Source organism: Hyla sarda, chromosome 7, assembly GCF_029499605.1.
Source record: "Hyla sarda isolate aHylSar1 chromosome 7, aHylSar1.hap1, whole genome shotgun sequence".
Lineage (NCBI taxonomy): Eukaryota > Metazoa > Chordata > Amphibia > Anura > Hylidae > Hyla > Hyla sarda.
The window spans coordinates 6,204,653-6,230,618 of record NC_079195.1 but is presented as its reverse complement, the minus strand read 5'-3'; the positions used below and the strand labels follow the sequence as shown (position 1 = coordinate 6,230,618).

Below are 25,966 nucleotides of genomic sequence, written 5' to 3'. Positions count from 1 at the left end.
GATCGGGGTGAAGCGGTGGATATTATACATCTGGAGTTTTCTAAAGCATTTGATACTGTGATAAAAGGTTAGTACATAAATGAGGAGCTGGGACTGGGGAGGACATATGTAAATAGGTTATAACCGGTCAGTGACAGGAAGCAGAGGGTGGGGGTCGATGGAACTTACTCTGGTTGGGTGACAGTTACTAGTGGGGACCATAGGGGGCATGCTGGGTCCCCTTTTCAATATGTATATAAATGACCTTGTAGAGGGATTTCAGAGGAGAATATTATATTTGCAGATGACACTAAACTGGGTAGGGTGATTATCACAGAGGAGGATAACATAATATTACAGAGGGATCTGGGGAAGCTGGAGGCGCGGGAGACAGACATGGCAAATTACATTTAATGTGGATAAATGTAAGGTGATGGACTTGGGCCATAAAAATGAAATGTACAATGATGAGCTGAATAATAAGACATTGGGGGACTGGTGGACAGTAAACTCTACTTTAGTGATCAGTGCCAGGCAGCGACTGCTAAGGATAACAAAGTCATGTGATGTATAGAGAGGGATAGAGGCTCAGGACAAGGACATAGTTACCTCTGTATAAATCATTAGTCAGACCACATATGGAGGATTGTGTATAGTTTAGGGCCCCTGTGTATAGGACATGACTGAACTGGAGAGGGGGCAGAGGAGGCGACAAAGATAATAATATGGGGGGATTACAGGACCAGGACAGGCCTGAGGAAGCTGCGTTACAAGCAGCGAAACACATCGCATTATCCAAATAAAGAAGTCCGTTCTTATCTCTATGTCTTTCTGCTGATCCTGTTCAGCACTGCTTAAATCCCTGCCCCCCATTGGAAGTATCTATGTACTCTGTCCAATGTGGTTGAGGATATAGAGGATGTATAATAATTCTAATATTCTGTACAATAATCTGATTTAGTGATGTGATGGAGCGCATCGATAAGATGGAGGATGATCATATCTAAGACTATTTTATTTACCGTATTTGTCGGGGTATACCACGCACCGGCCTATAACACGCACCCTCATTTTACCAAGGATATTTGGGTAAAAAAAGTTTTTTACCCAAATATCCTTGGTAAAATGAGGGTGTGTGCATGCGTATACCCCGATACACTGTTTCTGACCCCGCAGAATCCCCCAGGAAAGGCAGGGGGAGAGAGGCCATCACTGCCCGATTCTCTTCCCCTGCCTTTCATGGGGTCTAGAGCCCTGCTGCCGCCGCTTCTCTCCCCCTAGCTATCGGCGCCACTGCCCCTTCTCTCCCCCTGTCTATCGGTGTCGCTGCCCCATTGCCGGCGCCGACAGACAGGGGGAGACAAGGGGCAGCGGCACCCATTGCCGGCGCCGCTGCCCCGTTGCCTCCCCCATCCCCGGTTGTATAATTACCTGTTGCCGGGGTCGGGTCCACGCTGCTTCAGGCCTCCGGTGTGGCGTCCCGTGCGTCGTTGCTAAGCCCTGCGAGACGCAATGACGAGTGACGTCACTCGTCATTGCACCGCGCCGTGCATAGCAACGACGCAGGGGACGCACACCGGAGGCCTGAAGCAGTGCGGACCCGACCCCGGCAACAGGTAATTATACAACCGGGGATGGGGGAGGCAACGAGCCAGCAGCACCGGCAATGGGTGCCTCTGCCCCTTCTCTCCCCCTGTCTGTCGGCGCCGCTGCCCCATTGCCGGCGCCGCTTCTCTCTCCCTGGCTATCGGCGCCAGCAATGGGGCAGCGTCACCGATAGACAGGGGGAGAGAAAGGGCAGCGTCACTGATAGACATGGGGAAAGAAGGGGCAGCAGTGCCGATAGCAGGGAGAGAGAAGCGGCGGAAGCAGGGAAGCGCCTCACACTGGACAGCCTCGGTGTAGACTCATCCGGCTCCTCAATACTCACAGTCTTGTCTACTGGTCATGTCTGGGGACAATCTGGGGCCACTTATCAATGGTGACAACTTTTATCTCAAATAAACTTTTCTACTAAAACCATTTGGAATTGGAATCGTTATCATTGTAGAATATATTGTGTTTCGTCTTTATTTTTAACAAAAGAAGAAACTTTTCAGTGATTCTATAGTTTGTTTAACATCCAGATCTTCTTCTTTCTACAATAAAAGAACAATAAACAGGAATGAGCTATGGAGATAAAATGTCTGGAAATTCACCTCCTATAGTTATGGTGGGAAGAGGTGAAAAGGGGCTGAAGTGACCTTGTATGATGGCGCCTGGGGCTGAGCCGTCCATCAGATCATCACCTTCACTATGGGTGAACCGGATGGATCTCTGTCATATGGGATGTAGCTAAGAAGAACATTTTTCAATTTTTTATTCTTATGGACAAAAATGTTAAAACGGAATTTCAACCCTTTCCTGTCACGTGGGGAAATACGTTAACGCCAAATGAGGTATATTTACATCATGTCACATCAACCATCTTAGAAGTGAGTCCAGGAGCTGCCCTTGCCTCATAGTCAGAAATGGCTGCAATAATCAGGCAGGACTGACCTCTAATGGCAGCGACGATCTTGCCAATGCCTGGTGGTAACCCATTAGATCCCGCAATTAAATATCTACTGGGCAAATTATCTGGTGGAGGTTTGGTTGAGGGGGATAATCGTGACCGCCACAGTATGAATGGGGGTCTGTATTAACTGCGATGATGGCTAAAGGGTCCCTTGTTGACACCTCCACAGCAATGTCCCACCTGGGCAAGTGATTGGCTGATTGGCAGTCTGACGTGTTGACCCCATCTACAAAGAAGAGGACTGAAACGGAGGATGGAGCAGGATACCGGAGGCATCGGGGGAGCAGCTGGAGGTAAGTCTGGTTATTCTGTTTTATTCAGCTTGGGCACGTGTAACACCACATAAACCCTTAAAGGGGTACTCCGGCGCTTAGACATCTTATCCCCTATCCAAAGGATAGGGCATAAGATGCCTGATCGCGGGGGTCCCGCCGCTCGGGACCCCCCTGATCTTTCATACAGCACCCCAGTTACAATCATGTTCGCTCTGGTTCTTATTACCGGCGACCACGGGGCCGTCGGCGTGTGACGTCACGCCTCCGCCCCCATGTGACATCAAGCTCCGCCCCTCAATGCAAGCCTATGGGAGGGGTCGTGACAGCTGTCCTTTGGATAGGGGATAAGATGTCTAAGGGCCAAGACAAGGCTGTGTCAGTAACGGCTTAAATGGTTTATTTTTTGGACAATAGAAAATGCTCCACACTTGTCCATAGCCGATACAAGAGGTTCTGGCAACCAGGTTTCTAATTGTTACTGGTCACCTGATGGCGCAATTTTTATATTAATACAAAACCATTTATTTAAAAGTATTTTTTTGTTAGTTATGGTCTATGTGACCAACCATAACTCTCTCTAGTCTTCCTTAACTCCTTAAGGACTCAGGGCTAATCTGTTCGCCCTGGTCTCGTTAACGAGGTTTAAAGCATTCTCACGAGTGAAGAATGCTTCAAACCCCATGGGTCCTGACTGCTATCAGCAGCTGGGACCCAGGGTTAATGATGAGCACAGCTGATTGGATTGGTGCCCGGCATTAACCCTTTAGATGCCGCAATACTTTTATGGCGCTGCGTTCCTCGATAATTGTGTCTCCTAACACGTTGACTGGGCCAGGATGGCTACTGATTTAACAACAGCCTCCCCGGCATATCGCCTTTGGGGGTCCTTAGACCCCCCCTTGTCGGCGATCGTCGTGATTCGCCAGTCAAATCTGATCGGCGAATCACGGCTTTTCCGTGCCATCCAGGTCACTTGTGAACCGGAAAATAAGCGTGATTGGTGCTGTCCGAGATAGCACCAATCACCCTTGCCCAGCAGGAGTGAGATGGTACTGGTGACACCCCATGATTGCTGTGATTGGTCAGCCGAAAAAAGGCCAACCACAGCAACAATGCCTCCAGCTGTTGCATAACTACAACACCCAGTATGCCTTTTGATATCTTGTGAACAACATATGACCTACGGGAGTAAATGTGCTAGAAATAGGAGAAAATCAATTTAGCTAAACCAACACAGTTAGGTATATGATAAATGATAAGATAAAATACACAAATCACTGGGCCCAGATGGCATGCATCTTAGGGTTTTGCAGAAAATAAAGGGGTACTCATTGATGTACTAACCTTTTTTCACAGTATCAAATGCTTTAGAAAAGTCCAGATATATAATATCCACAGCTTCACCCCGGTCCAATCTTTACCTGACCTCCTCATAGATGATCAGATTAGTCTGACCAATCCCTCATACATGGCCTCACCCCCCCCCAATCTATACCTGACCTCCTCATAGATGATCAGATTAGTCTGACCGATCCCACATGAACCTATGTTGTTGCTGTGTCAGAGGGTTAATTTTATTTAGATATTTCAGAATAGCGTCTCTCAGAAAACCCCCAAAAATGTCAAACTTACAGGCCTGTAGTTCCCAGGATTCATTTTTGACCCCTTTTTGAATATTGGTGCCACATTTGCTGAGCAACAGTCCTGTAGAACAATCCCTGTTATTAGAGAATCTTTAATTATAAGGAATATGGGTCTTTCTAGCACAGTAATTAAAGGGGTACTCCGGTGAAAAACTTTTTTTTTTTTTTTTAAATCAACTGGTGCCAGAAAGTTAAACAGATTTGTAAATTATTTCTATTAAAAAGCTTAATCCTTCCAGTACTTATCAGCTGCTCTATGCTCTACAGGAATTTGTATTTCTTTCTGGAATTATTTTCTGTCTGACCACAGTTCCTCACATGGACAGAGGTGTCAGCAGAGAGCACTGTGGCAAGACAGAAAAGAACTCCAGAAAGAAATAACTTCCTCTGTAGTATATAGCAGCTGATAAGTACTGGAAGGATTAAGTTTTTTAAATAAAGGTAATTTACAGTCTCTGACGAAAGAAAGCGTTACTTTCCGAAACGAGCTAGATTCTTTTTGGCCTCGCGCTCTCCCTGTAGTTGTGACATCATTCGCAGTGCTAGGTCATAGCACTCTATAATCCACCAACAGTACAGCAAGCCGGTGAGACACCACTGGTCAGGGCAGATCTCCCGGCTAATAGGCTGACTGGAACCACGGACTCCTGAAAACTACTCCAAGCACAAAAAGCAAGTACAACGGGACAAGCTCCATACTATCAAGGACACAGACTTACAACTTTGCGGGATCTTTAAGGTATTTTTAAATTGAGACGTATGTTATACTGCATGTAGTTTGGACTTTCGGATTAACCATATCGTTACCTATTCTATATGCAGCACAATATAAGGGACTAAGTCAGAAAGGAACAAGAGTGCTGATCGATTTTTTACTCTAGCCGTTCATTCTGCATCCTATGAGGAGGATAAACTTGCTCTATAGGATCTTAAGAGTAAGATGAGCTGGACCAAGAGATTTATTTAGCATGTCATCATCCTGCTCCTTATACACAGTGGTCAATGACTATATATAAACTGTTTTCCCTCCAGCAGAGACAAGAACTTCCCTCTGGGCAGAGATTCCGAGTACACTCCCCATCAGGATTGTAGTAAGTGAGCCTCTATTACTATTTGTAGTTTTTATTATTAGAGCGCCGATACACATTTATATGTATAGTATGCAGCTCCATTTTTGGTGGTTTTAGCCGATTTCCACCTGTTGTGTCAAGGCAGCTTGTACAGGATCTATTCAGCGCTGGTGTTATCTTTTCATTTTGTTAATTGGCAAATATGCTTAACTTTGTGGCACCAGTTAATTTTAAAAAAAACAGTTTTCCACTGGAGTACCCCTTTAACCCCTTAAGGACCCAGCCATTTTACACCTTAGGACCCGGCCATTTTTTGCACATCTGACCACTATCACTTTAAACATTAATAACTCTGGAATGCTTTTAGTTGTCATTCTGATTCCGATTGTTTTTTCGGGACATATTCTACTTTAACATAGCGGTAAAATGTTGTGGTACCTTGCATCCTTTCTTGGTGAAAAATCACCAAATTTTATGAAAAATTTGAAAATTTTGCATTTTTCTAACTTTGAAGCTCTCTGCTTGTAAGGAAAATGGATATTCCAAATAATTATTTTTTTTATTCACATATACAATATGTCTACTTTATGTTTGCATTATAAAATTTACGTGTTTTTACTTTTGGAAGACACCAGAGGGCTTCAAAGTTCAGCAGCAATTTTCCAATTTTTCACAAAATTTCCAAACTCACAATTTTTCAGGGACCAGTTCAGGTTTGAAGTGGATTTGAAGGGTCTTCATATTATAAATACCCCATAAATGACCCCATTATAAAAAAATACACCCCCAAAGTATTCAAAATGACATTCAGTCAGCGTTTTAACCCTTTAGGTGTTTCACAGGAATAGCAGCAAAGTGAAGGAAAAAATTCACAATCTCCATTTTTTACACTCGCATGTTCTTGTAGACCCAATTTTTGAATTTTTACAAGGGGTAAAAGGTGAAAATGTATTGTTATTTTTGTAGCCCAATTTCTCTCGAGTAAGCACATACCTCATATGTCTATGTAAAGTGTTCGGCGGGCGCAGTAGAGGGCTCAGAAGCGAAGGAGCGACAAGGGGATTTTGGTGAGTACGTTTTTTTTAAATGGTTTTTGGGGGGCATATTGCATTTAGGAAGCCCCTATGGTGCCAGAACAGCAAAAAAAAAACACATGGCATACCATTTTGGAAACTAGACCCCTTGAGGTACGTAACAAGGAATAAAGTGAGCCTTAATACCCCACAGTATTGTATGAACAAAAGGTGAGAGACTATCCGATGGGCGCCTTCCTGAATAACTGTAGAGTATTATTATCAGACAGAGCAGTCTGATAATAATACTCTACAGTTATTTAGGAAGGCGCCCATCGGATAGTCTCTCACCTTTTGTTCATACAATACTTTAAACACCGGACTGAGAAGTTACGGGAATCGGACACCGAGACTGCCACCTGTCATCGACTTTAGCGAGTCTACATGCCATCTCAGGTGTTGTACTCTTAGTACAACACCACACGGTAAGGTGCAATTTATCCATACACCTTTCTTGTTCATACCGCAGTATTACACCAGGAGCGCACCTCTTTTCTTTTTATAATTGTTAATACCCCACAGGGGTTTCACGACTTTTGCATATGTAAAAAAAAAAAAAATAATTCACAAAAATGTGTGTTTCCCCCCAAATTTCACATTTTTGCAAGGTTTAATAGCAGAAAATACCCCCAAAAATTGTAACCCCATCTCTTCTGAGTATGGAGGTACCCCATAAGTTGACCTGAAGTGTACTATGAGAGGGATTGGCGTGGACCGTGTCGGTGGACCGGTTCTAATTTGCTACTGGTTTTCACCAGAGCCCGCCGCAAAGCGGGATGGTCTTGCAGCGGCGGTAGCAACCAGGTCGTATCCACCGGCAACGGCTCAACCTCTCTGACTGCTGAGATAAGCGCGGTACAAGGGAGTAGACAAGAGCAAGGTCGGACGTAGCAGAAGGTCAGGGCAGGCAGCAAGGATCGTAGTCAGGGGCAACGGCAGGAGGTCTGGAACACAGGCTAGGAACACACAAGGAAACGCTTTCACTGGCACAATGGCAACAAGATCTGGCAAGGGAGTGCAGTGGAAGTGAGGTATAAGTAGGGAAGTGCACAGGTGAAGGTACTGATTAAAACCTCATGCGCCAATTAGTGGCGCAACGGCCCTTTAAATCGCAAAGACCCGGCGCGCGCGCCCTAAGGAGCGGGGCCGCGCGCGCCGGGACAGCACAGACGGGGAACGGGTCTGGTAAGCGAGTCGGGATGCGCAACGCGAGCGGGCGCGTCCCGCATCGCGAATCGCATCCCGGCTGGGAACATTATCGCAGCGCACCCGGTCGGCAGGTCTGACCGGGGCGCTGCGAATAGGAGAACGCTGTGAGCGCTCCGGGGAGGAGCGGGGACCCGGAGCGCTCGGCGTAACAGTACCCCCCCCTTGGGTCTCCCCTCTTTTTGGAACCTGAGAATTTGAGGATAAGATTCTTGTCCAGGATGTTGTCCTTAGGTTCCCATGACCTCTCCTCTGGGCCGCAATTCTCCCAATCAACCAAAAAATTTTTTTTACCTCTGACCGTCTTGGATGCCAGAATTTCTTTCACCGAAAAAACGTCAGAGGACCCGGAAACTGGAGTGGGAGAAACAACTTTGGGAGAGAAGCGATAAGGATGAGTGGTTTATTAAGTCCGCGGTAATCAATGCAAGGGCGTAAGGAGCCGTCTTTTTTGGAAACAAAAAAAAATCCAGCTCCGGCAGGGGAGGAAGACTTGCGGATAAACCCCTTTTTTAAATTCTCTTGGATGTACTCCGACATGGCTTGTGTTTCCGGAGCAGACAGAGGATAGATTCTGCCCCGGGGTGGAGTAGTACCAGGGCGGAGGTCAATTTGACAGTCCTAAGGCCTTTGAGGAGGCAAAGTCTCTGCTTGTTTTTTGCAAAAAACATCAGCATAATCCAGATAGGCCTTGGGGAGACCAGATATCGGAGGAACCACAGGGTCTTGACTGACAGTACAGGGGGCAGGCTTAAGACAGTCCTTGTGGCAAGAAGTATCCCAGTTCTTGATTTCCCCGGTGGTCCAATCGAGGGTTGGGGAATGGCGTTGAAGCCACGGTAGTCCAAGAAGAATTTCCGAAGTGCAGTTAGAGAGGACCAGAAATTCAATTTTTTCGTGATGGGGTCCGATGCACATTAAGAGGGGTTCCGTGCAGTAACGCACAGTACAGTCCAATCTTTCATTATTAACAGAGGCGATGTAGAGGGGTCTGGCGAGACTGGTCACCGGGATGTTGAACCTGTTGATGAAAGAGGCCAAAATAAAATTTCCTGCAGATCCGGAATCCAAGAAGGCCGTAGCTGAGAAGGAGAAGGTAGAAGAAGAAATCCTCACAGGCACAGTAAGACGTGGAGAAGCAGAGTTCACATCAAGAGCTGTCTCACCTTTGTGCGGAGTCAGCGTGCATCTTTCCTGACGTGGAGGTCGGATAGGACAATCCTTTCAAGAAATGTTCGGTACTGGCACAGTACAGGCAAAGGTTCTCCATGCGGCGTCGTGTCCTCTCTTGAGATGTCAAGCGAGACCGGTCAACTTGCATAGCCTCCACGGCGGAAGGCACAGGAACGGATTGCAGTGGACCAGAGGAGAGAGGAGCCGGGGAGAGAAACCGCCTCGTGCGAACAAAGTCCATATCCTGGCGGAGCTCCTGACGCCATTCGGAAAAACGCATGTCAATGCGGGTGGCAAGATGAATAAGTTCATGCAGGTTAGCAGGGATTTCTCGTGCGGCCAGCACATCTTTGATGTTACTGGATAGGCCTTTTTTAAAGGTCGCGCAGAGGGCCTCGTTATTCCAGGGCAATTCGGAGGCGAGAGTACGGAATTGGATGGCGTACTCGCCAACAGAAGAATTACCCTGGACCAGGTTCAGCAGGGCAGTCTCGGCAGAAGAGGCTCGGGCAGGTTCCTCGAAGACACTTCGAATCTCCGTGAAGAAAGAGTGTACAGAGGCAGTGACAGGATCATTGCGGTCCCAGAGCAGTGTGGCCCATGACAGAGCTTTCCCAGACAGAAGGCTGACTACGAAAGCCACCTTTGACCTTTCAGTTGGAAACTGGTCCGACATCATCTCCAAATGCAGGGAACATTGTGAAAGAAAACCACGGCAAAATTTAGAGTCCCCATCAAATTTGTCCGGCAAAGATAAACGGAGGCTGGATGCGGCCACTCGCTGCGGAGGAGGTGCAGGAGGTGGCGGAGGAGATGATTGTTGAAGCTGTGGTAGTAGCTGCTGTAGCATCACGGTCAGTTGAGACAGCTGGTGGCCTTGTTGCGCTATCTGTTGCGACTGCTGGGCGACCACCGTGGTGAGGTCAGTGACAACTGGCAGCGGGATCCATGGCCGGATCTACTGTTACAATTCGGCTGGCTGGAGGTGGATCCTCTGTGCCAGAGAGGGATTGGCGTGGACCGATTCTAAGTTGCTACTGGTATTCACCAGAGCCCGCCGCAAAGCGGGATGGTCTTGCAGCGGCGGTAGCAACCAGGTCGTATCCACCGGCAACGGCTCAACCTCTCTGACTGCTGAGATAAGAGCGGTACAAGGGAGTAGACAAGAGCAAGGTCGGACGTAGCAAAAGGTCAGGGCAGGCAGCAAGGATCGTAGTCAGGGGCAACGGCAGGAGGTCTGGAACACAGGCTAGGAACACACAAGGAAACGCTTTCACTGGCACAATGGCAACAAGATCTGGCAAGGGAGTGCAGGGGAAGTGAGGTATAAGTAGGGAAGTGCACAGGTGAAGGTACTGATTAAAACCTCATGCGCCAATCAGTGGCGCAACGGCCCTTTAAATCGCAAAGACCCAGCACACGCGCCCTAAGGAGCGGGGCCGCGCGCGCCGGGACAGCACAGACGGGGAACGGGTCTGGTAAGCGAGTCGGGATGCGCATCGCGAGCGGGCGCGTCCCACATCGCGAATCGCATCCCGGCTGGGAACATTATCACAGCGCACCCGGTCGGCAGGTCTGACCGGGGCGCTGCGAATAGGAGAACGCTGTGAGCGCTCCGGGGAGGAGCGGGGACCCGGAGCGCTCGGCGTAACACCAGGACAGCAAAAAAAAAACACATGGCATACCATTTTGGAAACTAGACCCCTTGAGGAACGTAACAAGAAATAAAGTGAGCCTTAATACCCCACAGGGGTTTCACGACTTTTGCATACGTAAAAAAAAAAAAAATTCACTAAAAGGTGTGTTTCCCCCCCAAATTTCAAATTTTTGCAAGGGTTAATAGCAGAAAATACCCCCCAAAATTTGTATCCCCATCTCTTCTGAATATGGAGGTACCCCATAAGTTGACCTGAAGTGCACTACGGGCGAACTACAATGCTCAGAAGAGAAGGAGTCATATTTGGCTTTTTGAGAGCAAATTTTGCTCGGGGGGCATGTCGCATTTAGGAAGCCCATATGGTGCCAGGACAGCAAAATAACCCCCACATGGCATACCATTTTGGAAACTAGACCCCTTGAGGAACGTAACAAGACGTAAAGTGAGCATTTACCCCCCCACTAGTGTCTGTCAGATCTTTGGAACAGTGGGCTGTACAACATTTTTAATTTGCACAGCCCACTGTTCCAAAGATCTGTCAGACACCTGTGGGGTGTAAATTCTCACTGCACCCCTCATTACATTCCGTGAGGGGTGTAGTTTCCGAAATGGGGTCACATGTGTTTTTTTTTTTTTTTGCGTTTGTCAAAACCGCTGTAACAATCAGCCACCCCTGTGCAAATCACGTCAAATGTACATGGTGCACTCTCCCTTCTGGGCCTTGTTGTGCGCCCCCAGAGCACTTTGCGCCCACATATGGGGTATCTCCGTACTCGGGAGAAATTGCATTACAAATTTTGGGGGGCTTTTTTCCCCTTTACCTCTTGTCAAAATGAAAAGTATAGGGCAACACCAGCATGTTAGTGTAAAAAATGTATTTTTTTACACTAACATGCTAGTGTAGACCCCAACTTCACCTTTTCGTAAGCGGTGAAAGGAGAAAAAGACCCCCAAAATTTGTTAGGCAATTTCTGCCGAGTACGGCGATACCCCGTATGTGACCCTATTCTGTTGCCTTGAAATACGACAGGGCTCCGAAGTGAGAGCGCCATGTGCATTTGAGGTCTGAATTAGCGATTTGCTAGGGGTTGACATAGGGGTATTCTATGCCAGTGATTCCCAAACAGGGTGCCTCCAGCTGTTGCAAAACTCCCAGCATGCTTGGACAGTCAACGGCTGTCCGGCAATACTGGGAGTTGTTGTTTTGCAACAGCTGGAGGCTCCATTTTGGAAACAGTGGCGTACCAGACGTTTTTCATTTTTATTGGGGAGGGGGGCTGTGTAGGGGTATGTGTATATGTAGTGTTTTTTACTTTTTATTTTATTTTGTGTTAGTGTAGTGTAGTTTTTTAGGGTACAGTCACACGGGCAGGGGATTACAGCGAGTTTCCCGCAGCGAGTTTGACCTGCCGCGCAAAATTTTCTGCATCGCAAACTTGCAGCCTGATACTCACTGTAAGCCCCCTGCCCATGTGAATGTACCCTGTACATTCACAGGGAGGGGGGGGACCTCCAGCTGTTGCAAAACTACAACTCCCAGCATGCACAGTCTATCAGTGCATGCTGGTAGTTATAGTTTTGCAACAGCTGGAGGCACATGGGTTGGGAAACATTGAGTTAGAAAACAGACAATGTTTCCCAACCAGTGCGCCTCCAGCTGTTGCAAAACCACAACTCCCAAACATTCTCAGGCATGCTCGGAGTAGTAGTTTGGCAACATCTTTAGAGCCAGATGTTTCCGAACTACAACTCCCAGCATGCTTGGAGTTGTAGTTTGCAGACCACTAATACAGTGGTTCCCAATCTGTGCCCTTCCAGATGTTGCAAAACTACAACTCCCAGTATACCAAAACTGTCCAGGCATGCTGGGAGTTGTAGTTCTGCAACATCTGAAGGGCCAGATGTTACAGAACTACAACTCCCAGCATGCCTGGACAGTAAGGGCATGCTGAGGATTTGTAGTTTTGCAACATCTGGAAGGGCACAGTGGTCCAAAAACTGTGGACCTCCAGAAGTTGCAAAACTGCAACTCCCAGCATGCCCAGACGCCAAGGGCTGTCTGGGCATGCTGGGAGTTGTAGTTTACAGGGTCCTATTACAGCAATGCATGTCGCTTTATGGCGACGTGCATTGCTGTAAAGGGCCCGACCGCGGCTGAAGATCTACTCCCCTGTAGCCGCCGCCGTCTTCACGCCGGGATCCGGGTCTTCAGGGACGAGGTAAGTACCGGGGCCGGTCCCCAGCACTCCCCCGACCCCCGCCGCGTCCTCCGGTCTTCCTCCCTTCCTCTCCGGACTTCAAGGGGCCGGGCAGGATGGGAGGAAGTAACCCCCCCCCCCCTGCGATTGGTCGGTTCTATAGGTCGCTCCTATACTTCAGCATGGTCCTGGCTGTCTGTGACAGCCGGGATCATGCGAAATTACCTGGCGGTCGGGTCCCAGAGACCCGATCAGCCCGGTATTGCCGCAGATTGCAAGGGCGATTTCCCTTGCGATTTATGGCGATCGCCGACATGGGGGGCCTACATGGCCCCCCTCGGCGTTTGCCCGGGATGCCTGCTGAAGGATTTCAGCAGGCATCCGGTTCCGATCTCTGCCCGGTGCGTGGCAGGGACCGGAAAACGCCAGGACGTACGGGGACGTCCTGGGTCCTTAAAGCCCAGGGTGTGGGGACGTCCCCGTACGTCCTGGGTCCTTAAGAGGTTAAAGGGGTATTCCAGGCCCAAACTTTTTTTTTATATATCAACTGACTCCGGAAAGTTAAACAGATTTGTAAATTACTTCTATTAAAAAATCTTAATCCTTCCAATAGTTATTAGCTTCTGAAGTTGAGTTGTTGTTTTCTGTCTAACTGCTCTCTGATGACTCACGTCCCGGGAGCTGTGCAGTTGCTAGGGGGATATTCTCCCATCAGGCACGGCTCCCGGGACGTGACATCATCATTGAGCAGTTAGACAGAAAACTTCAGAAGCTAATAACTATTAGAAGGATTAAGATTTTTTAATAGAAGTACTTTACAAATCTGTTTACCTTTCCGGAGCCAATTGATATATATAAAAAGAGGTTTTGCCTGGAATACCCCTTTAATTACTGTGCTAAACAGACCCATATTACATATAATTAAATATTCTCTAATAACAGGGATTGTTCTACAGGACTGGTGCTTGGCAAAATGTGGCACCAATATTCAAAAAGGGGTCAAAAATGGATCCTGGGAACTACAGGCCTGTAAGTTTAACATTTGTTGTAGGTAACATTTTTGAGGGTTTTCTGAGAGACCCTATTCTGAAATATTTAAAGGGGTATTCCAGGCAAAACCTTTTTTTTATATATATCATCTTGCTCTGGAAAATTAAATAGATTTCTAAATTACTTCTATTAAAAAATCTTAATCCTTCCAATAGTTATTAGCTTCTGAAGTTTTCTGTCTAACTGCTCAATGATGATGTCACGTCCCGGGAGCTGTGCATGATGGGAGAATATGCCCATAGGAACTGCACAGCTCCCGGGAAGTGAGTCATCAGAGAGCAGTTAGACAGAAAACAACAACTCAACTTCAGAAGCTAATAACTATTGGAAAGATTAAAAATTTTTAATAGAAGTAATTTACACATCTGTTTAACTTTCCGGAGCCAGCTGATATATATAAAAACGTTTTGGCCTGGAAAACCCCTTTAATAAAATTAACCCTCTGACACAGCAACAACATAGGTTCATGTGGGATCGGTCAGACTAATCTGATCATCTATGAGGAGGTCAGGTATAGATTGGATCGGGATGAAGCTGTGGATATTATACATCTGGACTTTTCTAAAGCATTTGATAGCGGAATAAAAGGTTAGTACATAAATGAGGAGCTGGGACTGGGGGAGGACATATGTAAATAGGTCAGCAACTGGCTCAGCGACAGGAAGCAGAGGGTGGGGGTCGATGGAACTTACTCTGGTTGGGTGACAGTTACTAGTGGGGACCACAGGGGGCAGTACTGGGTCCCCTTTTCAATATGTATATAAATGACCCTGTAGAGGGATTTCAGAGGAGAATATTATATTTGCAGATGACACTAAACTGGGTAGGGTGATTATCACAGAGGAGGATAACATAATATTACAGAGGGATCTGGGGAAGCTGGAGGCACGGGGCACAGACATAGCAAATGACGTTTAATGTGGATAAATGTAACGTGATGGACTTGGGCCATAAAAATGAAATGTACAATGATGAGCTGAATAATAAGACATTAGGTCAAACTTCTACTGAAAAAGACTTTGGGGACTGGTGGACAGTAAACTCTGCTTTAGTGATCAGTGCCAGGCAGCGACTGCTAAGGATAACAAAGTCATGTGATGTATAGAGAGGGATAGAGGCTCAGGACAAGGACATAGTTACCTCTGTATAAATCATTAGTCAGACCACATATGGAGGATTGTGTACAGTTTAGGGCCCCTGTGTATAGGACATGACTGAACTGGAGAGGGGGCAGAGGAGGCGACAAAGATAATAATATGGGGGGATTACAGGACCAAGATAATAATGGTATGGGGGGGATTACAGGACCAGGACAGGCCTGAGGAAGCTTTGTTACAAGCAACGAAACACATTGCATTATCCAAATAAAGAAGTCCGCTTTTATCTCTATGTCCTTCTGCCGATCCTGTTCAGCACTGCTTAAATCCCTGCCCCCCATTGGAAGTATCTATGTACTCTGTCCAATGTGGTTGAGGATATAGAGGATGTATAATAATTCTAATATTCTGTACAATAATCTGATATAGTGATGGAGCGCATCGATAAGATGGAGGATGATCATATCTAAGACTCTTTTATATAATCATTTCTATAGATATTTATGTTATGGACTGAAGACTCTTACCGATGTACTGTCATTCCACATACAGCCGCCATCTTTCAAATAAATATGGATAAAAAAGTGGACCATTAGTTTTTGTAACTTTTTATTCTTTTGGTCACATGGTCTGAGTGTTCTGAGGTTTCTGTCGCTATTGATGGGATCAGGTAATGACAGTAAATTATAAAGATTGTTTCTTCTATTTCATGTGATCAGATAATGTGACCTATAGGGCTGAATCCATTGTGACCTCTACTGGTAACCATCAGCCTGTTCTCCTGTCAGAGACCCTGATGTCATGTAGAGATGACGGCCGCTCCATTCTATCCTTGTTATCACGTAGTATCAGCCGTACTGTGCCCCTACATGATGGAGCCTCACACTGGACGGCCTCGGTGTAGGCTCATCTGGCTCCTCAATACTCACAGTCTTGTCTACTGGTCATGTCTGGGGACAATCTGGGGCCACTTAGCAATGGTGACAACTTTTATATCATAAAACTTTTCTACTAAAACCATTTGGAATCTGAATCGTTATTATTGTAGAATATATTGTGTTTATTCTTTATTTTTAACAAAAGAAGAAACTTTTTCGTACCAGTTTTTCTAAAATCAGTTTAATAACCAGATCTTTTTCTTTCTGCAATAAAAGAACAATAAACAGGAATGATCTATAGAGATAAAATGTCTGGAAATTCACCTCCTATCGTTATGGTGGGAAGAGGTGAAAAGGGGCCGAATTGACCTTGTATGATGGCGCCTGGGGCTGAGCCGTCCACAGATCATCACCCCCACTATGGGTGAACCAGATGGATCTCTGTTATATGGGATGTAGCTAAGAAGAACATTTTCTAATTTTTTTATTCATAGGGACAAAAATATGAAAGTGAATTTCAACCCTTTCCTGTCATGTGGGGAAATACGTTAACGCAAAATGAGGTATATTTACATCATGTCACAGAAATGGCTGCAATAATCAGCCAGGACTGACCTCTAATGGCAGCGAAGATCTTGCCAATGTCCGGTGGTAACCCATCAGATCTTGCAATAAAATATCTACCTGGCAAAGGATCTGGTGCAGGTGTGGTCGAGGGGGATAATCGGGACCACCACAGCATAATTGGGGGTCTTTATTAACTGCGATAATGGCCAGATTCCCTTGTGGACACCTCCACAGCAATGTCCCACCTGGGCAAGTGATTGGCTGATTGGCAGTCTGACGTGTTGACCCCATCTACAAGGAAGAGGACTGTAACGGAGGATGGAGCAGGATACCGGAGGCACAGGGGGAGCAGCTGGAGGTAAGTCTGGTTATTCTGTTTTAATGCCATAAGCCTGGGCACGTGTAACACCACATAAACCCTTAATAGCCAAGACAAGGCTGTGTCAGTAAAGGCTTAAATGGTTTCTTTTTTGGACAATAGAAAATGCTCCACACTGGTCCATATCCGATAAAAGAGATTCTCACAAACAGGTTTCTAATTGTTACCGGTCACCTGATGGCGCAACCACCTATTCAAAAGTATATATTTTTTTCATAGTTATGGTCTATGGATGGTAGTGGATACTGGTGGCACTGTTATAGATGTGACCACCCATAACTCTCCCTAGTCTTCCTTAACTCCTTGGAGACGGAGCCCATTATAACCCAAAGGACGGGAGTATTTTTTCCAATTCTGACCACTGTCAATTTAAGCATTTATAACTCTGGGGTGCTTTTACTTTTCATTCTGATTCCGAGATTTTTTTTTTCGTGACATATTCTTCTTTTTGTTAGTGATAAATTTCCGTCAATACTTGCATCATGTCTTGGTGAAAAATTTCATGAAAAATTAGAAAATTTTGCATTTTTCTAACTTTGAAACTCTCTGCTTGTAAAGAAAATAGACATTCCAAATAAATTATATAAAATATAATGTAGATCAGAGGGCACAGTCATTGGTTAGCGCACCTGCCAAGTATAATAAAGCAAAGTCTTATATACATTCATTGGCAGAAGCTGAAAAATGATGATACTGTCAGGGTGCTAACATTTTCTTACGGAATCTCCGTACGGCACGGACATCCCATAAGAAAATGAACTACATGGACGGTGAGTTCAAGTTCACCTTTTTCTAAGCAAATAAATTATACATTAATTCACATATACAATATGTCTTCTTTATGTTGGCATAATAAAGTTGCCATGTTTTTACTTTTGGAAGACATCAGAGGGCTTCAAAGTTCAGCAGCAATTTTCAAATTTTTCACAAAATTTTCAAAATCGGAATGTTTCAGGGACCAGTTCAGTTTTGAAGTGGATTTGAGGGGCCTTCTTATTAGAAATTCCTCATAAATGACCCCATTATAAAAACTGAACCCCTCAAAATATTCAAAATGACATTCAGAAAGTATTTTAACCCTTTAGGTGTTTCACAGGAATAGCAGCAAAATGAAGGAGAAAATGCCCCCCAATATTTGTAACCCCATTTCTTATGAGTATGGAAATACCCCATGTGTGAAAGTCAAGTGCTCTCCTGGCGCACTACAATGCTCAGAGGAGAAGGTACGCCATTGTGCTTTTGGAGACAGAATTTGTTTGGAATGGAAGTCAGGGGCTATGTGTGTTTACAAGTCCCCCGTGGTGCCAGAACAGTGAACCCCCCACATGTGACCCCATTTTGGAAACTACACACCCCACATAATTTAAGAAAGGGTGCAGTAAGCATTTACACCCCACTGGTATTTGACAGATCTTTTGAACAGTGGGCTGTGCAAATGAAAAATTACATTTTTCATTTTCACGGACCACTGTTCCAAAAATCTGTCAGACACCTGTGGGGTGTAAATGCTCACTGCACCCCTTATTACTTTAGGTGAGGGGTGTAGTTTCCAAAATGGGGTCACATGTGGGGGGGGGGTGTCCATTGTTCTGGCACTGTGGGCGCTTTGTAAACACACGTGGCCTTCAATTCCAGACAAATTTTCTCTCCAAAATCCCAATGGTGCTCCTTCTCTTCTGAGCATTGTAGTTCGCCCGCAGAACACTTTACATCCACATATGGGCTATTTTCTTACTCAGAAGAAATGGGGTTACAAATATTAGGGGGCTTTTTTCCTATTTTCATTTGTGAAAAGGAAAAATTTAGGATAACACCTGCATTTTATTGAAAAAATTATTTTTTTCTTCATTTTCCCATCCCACTTTAATGAAAATTCTTCAAACACCTGTTGGGTGTTAAGGCGCCCTATACCCCTTGTTACGTTCCATGAGGGGTGCAGTTTCCAAAATGGGGTCACACGTAGGTATTTTTTTTTGCGTTTATGTCATAACTAGAGATGAGCGAACTTTTAAAAAATTTGATTTGGCCGATTCCGAATTTCCGAAAAAGTTTGTTTGGATCCGAATTTTTTTTGCGGCTAATCTTTATTAAAAAAGGGTATTTGTAGCCTACAGACAGCCTCAATAGGGGTATAGAACACTTTGCTGTGTTCTAAAATGCATATGGAGTTTGCTGGGTTAGTGAAATAATACTGTTATTCAGAAAAACATGCAGATTACCGGCATCGCTTTTAGAATCACTACCGCAGAGCAGCACAATGACAGAGCCTGGTGGTGGCATCAGTGGGAGGAGAACATATAGTGACTGAATGACACAGCGTGGAGGTGTTGGCAGCATGAGGAGACCATATAGTGGCTGAATGACACAGCTTGGATGAGGCTGAAGCATGAGGAGACCATATAGTTGCTGAATGACACAGTGTCGAGTGTTGGCAGCATGAGGAGACCATATAGTGGATGAATGACGCAGCCCTGAGTTGTCAGCAGCATGAGTAGGCACTAGGTCTTCACAATCCCCAAGATTAAAAGATGAATTTAGAAATTTAAACCGAAGATTTTGCACAGCGGGTGCTACCTATGATAAAATTTGAATTTCCCAGACCCAGGCCCAGCAGCGGCATCAGTAACCCATATATTGCCTGAATGACACAGCCTGGAGTTGGCTGATGCATGAGGAGACCTGTCACGATTCGGCAGGCTGGAGGTGGATCCTCTGTACCAGAGAGGGATTGGCGTGGACCGTGTCGGTGGACCGGTTCTAAGTTGCTACTGGTTTTCACCAGAGCCAGCCGCAAAGCGGGATGGTCTTGCAGCAGCGGTAGCAACCAGGTCGTATCCACCGGCAACGGCTCAACCTCTCTGACTGCTGAGATAGGCGCGGTACAAGGGAGTAGACAAGAGCAGGGTCGGACGTAGCAGAAGGTCAGGGCAGGCAGCAAGGATCGTAGTCAGGGGCAATGGCAGGAGGTCTGGAACACAGGCTAGGAACACACAAGGAAACGCTTTCACTGGCACAATGGCAACAAGATCCGGCAAGGAAGTGCAGGGGTAGTGAGGTATTAATAGGGAAGTGCACAGGTGAAGGTACTGATAAAAACCCATGCCCCAATCAGTGGCGCACCGGCCCTTTAAATCGCAGAGACCCGGCGCGCACGCCCTAGGGAGCGGGCCGCGCGCGCCGGGACAGCACAGGCGGGGAACGAGTCTGGTAAGCGGGTCGGGATGCGCATCGCGAGCGAGCGCATCCCGCATCGCGAATCGCATCCCGGCTGGGGACATTATCGCAGCGCACCCGGTCAGCAGGTCTGACCGGGGCGCTGCGAACAGGAGAACGCTGTGAGCGCTCCGGGGAGGAGCGGGGACCCGGAGCGCTCGGCGTAACAAGACCACTGAAATGTCAGATTTTTTTAATTTGAAATTTAAATCAAACTTTGAGTGTCCCGGACCCCAGCGTGTGGGTACGAAGGACCAAATGCAACAAGCCCCCACAGGGTTCATGTGGACGTGAGATGTAGGCGCAACGTCTCCATTGCCCTGACCGGACATTGTTTCCAAGACTTTTCGCAAAGGCAAACCATGTGAAGAACAGCGTGACACTGCCGTGCCCTGAACACATGGTATGCTGAAGGGCCACTGAGACTTGTCCGGGCAATGGAGGTTTAGGACACAGTGGAGGATCTGGAGGCAGAGTCGCACACTGTCACAGGACCAAAGGGCTGACAGAGTGTAGCAGGAATCAGCATTAGTACACACCAGGGCTACACAATCCCTAAGAAAAATCAACCATTTTTGAAATTTTTGAAGAAGATTTTGGATAGCGGGGGCTACCTATGAGAAAATTTTAAATTCCCAGACCCAGGCCCAGCAGCGCCATCAGTAAACCATATATTGCCTGAATGACAAAGCCTGGAGTTGGCTGATGCATGAGGAGATCATTGAAATTGAGATTTTTTTAATTTGATTTAAATCAAACTTTGAGTGTCCCGGATCCCAGCGTGTTGGTACGAAGGACCAAACCCAACAAGCCCCCACAGGGCTCATATGGCCGTGAGATGTAGGTGTGTTTAGATGTAGGCACAACGTCTCCATTGCCCTGACTGGCCCTTTTTCTTTTTTTTTTGTACCTTTGTTTAAGAACAAGCGCATATCCAAGAGTCCAGAAGACTCTATAATGCAGGACGATGGACCACAAAAAAACATTCTTCTCTAAAGTAATGTTTTCTGAAATACAGAAGCAGAGGTCATCCATCTCTGTATTATTTTTGAAAATTTTAATAAAAAAAATCACACACAAGCTTTCAATGGTGTAATGGTTATTATTCTGGAAAATTCAAGTTTATTACTGAGAAAATTATCAGAAAAAAAAAAAAATATATAGCCAAGAGTGTTTAATAACCCCATACATTGCACCATAAATGTTGAAATTTAAATTAAGCATATATGTATCTATTTAAAAAATCCTAAAATTAAAGGCCCAAGCCCAGAAGCATCATGAAGGCAAGTAGTTCTTGAAAGACACAAGAGCAGTCAGGAGTAGGCATCAGCAGTACCCAAGAGGCTTTCATAACCCCTTACATTGCACGATCAATTGCAAGATCAAGCAATAACAGGTGTGTGATGCCCTCAGATGTCCGGGGCTGCAGGCGCGCTACATTGAACGGACCAGCGTGTGTCTATCCTTCACCGATAAGTGCGGGTAACCCGCTGAACCCCGTTTGTGATAGGGATCAGGGATTGCAATTATTTGCCATGAAAGAAGAATTCCAACTAAGTGTGGGTCATAAGCTCGGGTTCATTAAGTCCCTGTCCTTTGTACACACCGCCTGTCTATATTACCGATTGGATGGTTTAGTGAGGTCCTCGGATCGGCCCCGGCAAGGTAGTCGACGGCCCTGGCAGAGCGCTGAGAATTTAAAGATCATTGTTGCAATTTGCATTAAGCATGTATTATCTACTGCTAAACATCCAAAAATTAAAGGCCCAAGGCCAGAAGCATCAGTGAGGCAAGAAGTTCCTTAAAGACACAGAATGAGTCAGGAGCAAGCATTCACAGTACCCAAGAGGGTTTCATAACCCCTTCACTAAAGATCAATGTTGAAATTTGCATTAAGCATGTATTTTGCTACTGCTAAGCATCCAAAAATTAAAGGCCCAAGGCCAAAAGCATCAGTGAGGCAAGTAGTTCCTGAAAGACACAGGATGAGTCAGGAGCAGGCATTCGCAGAACCAAAGAGGGTTTCATAACCCCTTACATTTTTAAGCCTCCACTGCTCAGACAAGTCTCAGTGGCCCTTCAGCATACCATGTGTGCAGGGCACGGCGGTGTCACGCTGTTCTTCACATGGTTTGCCTTGGCGAAAAGTCTTGGAAACAATGGCCGGTCAGGGCAATGGAGATGTTGCGCCTACATCTCACGGCCACATGAGCCTTGTGGGGGCTTGTTATATAAGGTCCTTTGTAGGGGTCCCTGACAATAAAACTTGAGAGTTAACAGTTCAATTTCAAATTCATTGATTTAAATCTATATATATAAAACTCAACGTGTGTGTGTGTATGTATGTATGTGTGTGTGTATGTTCCACAAAAACTTCCAAACGGCTAAAGATATTAACATTACACTTTTCAATGGGAAATATATGTTACTGCATAACTTCCAAACGGCTGGAGATATTTCAATAATACTTGATCACATGTTACTTATAGGTCCACTTAAAATATATGATAGTTAATTTAACCCTTAACTACCCCCATTTGTGAGGGTTGGGGGTTTTGTTTAAAGTCCCATGCAAATCAATGGGAAATGTATGTTCCCACATAACTTCCATACGGCTGGAGATATTTCAATACCTGGTCACATATTACGGGTCAGGATTAGAGATGTTGAGAATTGTTTGCCGGCGAACAGTTCCCGGCGAATTTAGCATGTTCGCATCGCCGGGCGAACATATGTGAAGTTCGATCCGCCCCCTATACTTTAACATTGCAGTAAACTTTGACCCTGTGAGTCAGAGTCAGCAGACACATTGCAGCCAATCAGCATCAGCCCTTCCCTTCCAGACCCTCCTACCTCTTGCACGGATGCCATTTTAGCCTCATTCAGCATGCTGCAGGCTTAGGAACTGGAGGGTCAGAGAATCTGCTCCTGCTGTATAGGGAAAGCGATAGCTAGGTTGCTGCTAGGTGGTGTATTCAGGGTCCAGTTTACTCCTAAAGCACTAGTGTAAAATCTGCTTTAAGGACAGCACCCAAAAAAGCCCTTTTTAGGGCTGAAAGATATCAGTCCTGGTTGGGAGGGAACCGCTGGTTAAAAGGGGTATTCCAGAATCAAACTTAAGTTCCTTCAAGCAACTATCTACTACAGTATTCAAAGGGCGGAAAGATATCAGTCTGTTAGTCATGCAACAGTTGGAGGCGCCCTGGTTGGGAGGGAACCGCAGGTTAAAAGGGGTATTCCAGAATCATACTTAAGTTCCTTCAAGCAACTAACTTCTACAGTATTCAAAGGGCTGAAAGATATCAGTCCGTGTGTTTTGCAACAGCTGTAGGTACCCTGGTTGAGGACCACTGCTTAAAATGGGAACTCCGCTGGCAAGCTTTTTTTCTTTAAAGCAACTAACTACTACAGTATTCAAAGGGCTGAAATATATCAGTCTGTGTGTTTTGCAACAGCTGGAGGCACCCTGGTTGGGGACCAGTGCATAAAAGGGGAACTCCGCTAGCAAGTTTTTTTGCTCATTGTCACACTAGTGCAAATCACATTAGGTGCGACAGTTACGCAAATTAAAAAAAAAAACCTTTTTTGGCTGTTAAATAAAATCAGCCGTCACTGTTAGTTCACGTCACAGTTGCCATTTTTCCTGCCTGCAAGGCAAATTGTGTCACCCTAGTGCAAATCACATTAGGTGTGACAGTTGTTTAAATTTAACCAAAAAAAATGACAGGCAAAGGAAGGCCACCCCGCAGGGGACGTCGTGATGCTGGGATTCCCTTTGGCCCTAGAATGGCCCGTGTTCAGAGGCCACGTACCCTGAACCCCCAAAGTTCTGAGGACTTAGTTGACTGGCTATCACAAGACACCCAATCTACTACTAAAGCTTCTGCTCGGAACCTTGACGCACCGTCCTTCTCCTCCTCTAGCTTAGCTTCGGGCACCTCTTATGCTACCACTTGCCCGCCTGCCGCCACCACCAACACTAGCACCACAGCAGCTTTACTTGATCCGTCAGAGGAGTTATTTACACATCAGTTTGAAGACATGAGTGATGCGCAACCATTATTGCCAGAGGATGTAGTTAACAAGGAATATGTCTCAGTCAGGCAGCATTGCACACATGGATGTACGGTGTGATGATGATGTTGTACCCGCTGCTGCTTCCTTTCTTGAGGTGTCAGATAGCGGTGAAGGTGTTGATGATGACGATGTGTCCGTGGATGCCACGTGGGTGCCCGCTAGAAGAGAAGAAGAGGGGAAAATTCAGATGGGGAGACAGAGAGGAGGAGGAGACGAGTTGGAAGCAGGGTGAGGTCGTCACAAGGAGCTAGTGGCACAGTCAGACAGCGTGCATCGTCACCCGAGGTCAGCCAGATGGGACGCCAATCAACACATGCTGTTGCCACCACCAGAATGCCGTTATGGCAGAGCTCAGCAGTGTGGCATTTTTTCTGTGTGTCTGCCTCTGTCAACAGCGAGGCCATTTGCAACCTGTGCCAGAAGAAACTGAGTTGTGGGAAGTTCAGCACCCACCTAGGCACAACTGCTTTGCGAAGGCACATGATGTCACATCACAAACGCCTATGGGATCAACACGTCAGTACAAGCAGCACACAAAGTCAAAGCCGCCATCCTCCTCCTGATCCAGCATCTTCAGCCAGGTCAACCACTGCTGCCCTCCTTTCCCCCTCTCAACCATCCGCCTCTCCGTCTCTCGCCTTGAGCAGTTCCTGCTCATCTGCCCACAGTTAGGTGTCTGTCAAGGAGATGTTTGAGCGCAAGAAGACAATGTCTCAAAGTCACCCCCTATCCCGGCGTCTGACAGCTGGCTTGTCGGAACTACTAGCCTGCCAGCTTTTACCATACAAGCTGGTGGAGTCTGAAGCCTTTAAAAAATTTGTAGCCATTGGGACACCGCAGTGGAAGGTACCCAGACGAAATTTTTTTGCACAAAAGGCAATCCCCAACATTTACTCCATTGTGAAAAAGGAAATTATGGCATGTCTGGCACACAGTGTAGGGGCAAGGGTCCATCTGACCACTGATACCTGGTCTGCAAAGCATGGTCAGGGCAGGTATATCACCTACACTGCTCATTGGGTAAACCTGGTGACGCTGCCAAGCATGGAATGCGTGGCTCTGCAGAGGAGTTGGTGACACCGCCACGACTTGCAGGCAGGCCTGCTGCCACCTCCTCTACTCCTCCTACTCCATCCTCTTCCATAACATCCTCGGCCGAGTCCTCTTCCACTGCTGCATCTTGCTCGACATCAACGGCACCCCCCCCCCCCAGCTCCCCAGGTGCTATTCCACATCCCGGATATGGCAGTGTCACGCCATCTTGGGGTTGACTTGACTCAAAGCGCAGAGTCACACCACACCAGCGCTCCTGCCGGCCCTGAACGCACAGGTGGACCAGTGGCTTTGACTCCACACCAACTGGAGATCGGCAAGGTGGTTTGTGACAACGGAACAAATTTGTTGGTGGCATTGAGGTTGGGCAAGTTGACACATTTTGTGCCGTGCATGGCACATTAGTGTAATCTGATTGTACAACGCTTTGTGCATGAGTACCCAGGCTTACAGGATGTCCTGAAGCAGTCCAGGAAGGTGTGTGGCCATTTCAGGTGTTCCTACACGGCCATGGCGCACTTGTCAGATATCCAGCGGTGAAACAACAAGCCAGTGAGGCACTTGATTTGCAACAGCCCGACAAGTTGGAATTCAACACTCCTAATGTTCGACCGCCTGCTCCAACAAAAAAAAGCTGTCAACGAACATTTGTATGACTGGGGTGCTAGGACATCATCTGCGGAGCTGGGAATTTTCCGGTATTAACCGGTATACCGCCCAGCCCTAAATATACCTATGGGAAAGAGGGGGGGGGGGTGTAGCTCTGCATATACCTATGGGAAAGAGGGGGGTGTAACTCTGCATATACCTATGGGAAAGAG

The 25,966-nt window shown here is 46.4% G+C and overlaps 2 long non-coding RNA genes across 2 annotated transcripts in view; one reads left to right on the top strand and one right to left on the bottom strand.

Moving 5' to 3' along the window:
- Positions 1 to 25,966, bottom strand: part of LOC130282521 (uncharacterized) — a 91,910-nt gene that overhangs the window by 56,534 nt on the left and 9,410 nt on the right. The window lies entirely within an intron of this gene.
- On the top strand, positions 5,093 to 15,556 carry LOC130282523 (uncharacterized). The gene is made up of 3 exons (XR_008846435.1): positions 5,093 to 5,193; positions 5,487 to 5,545; positions 15,476 to 15,556. It is a non-coding gene; the product is annotated as an uncharacterized LOC130282523 (long non-coding RNA).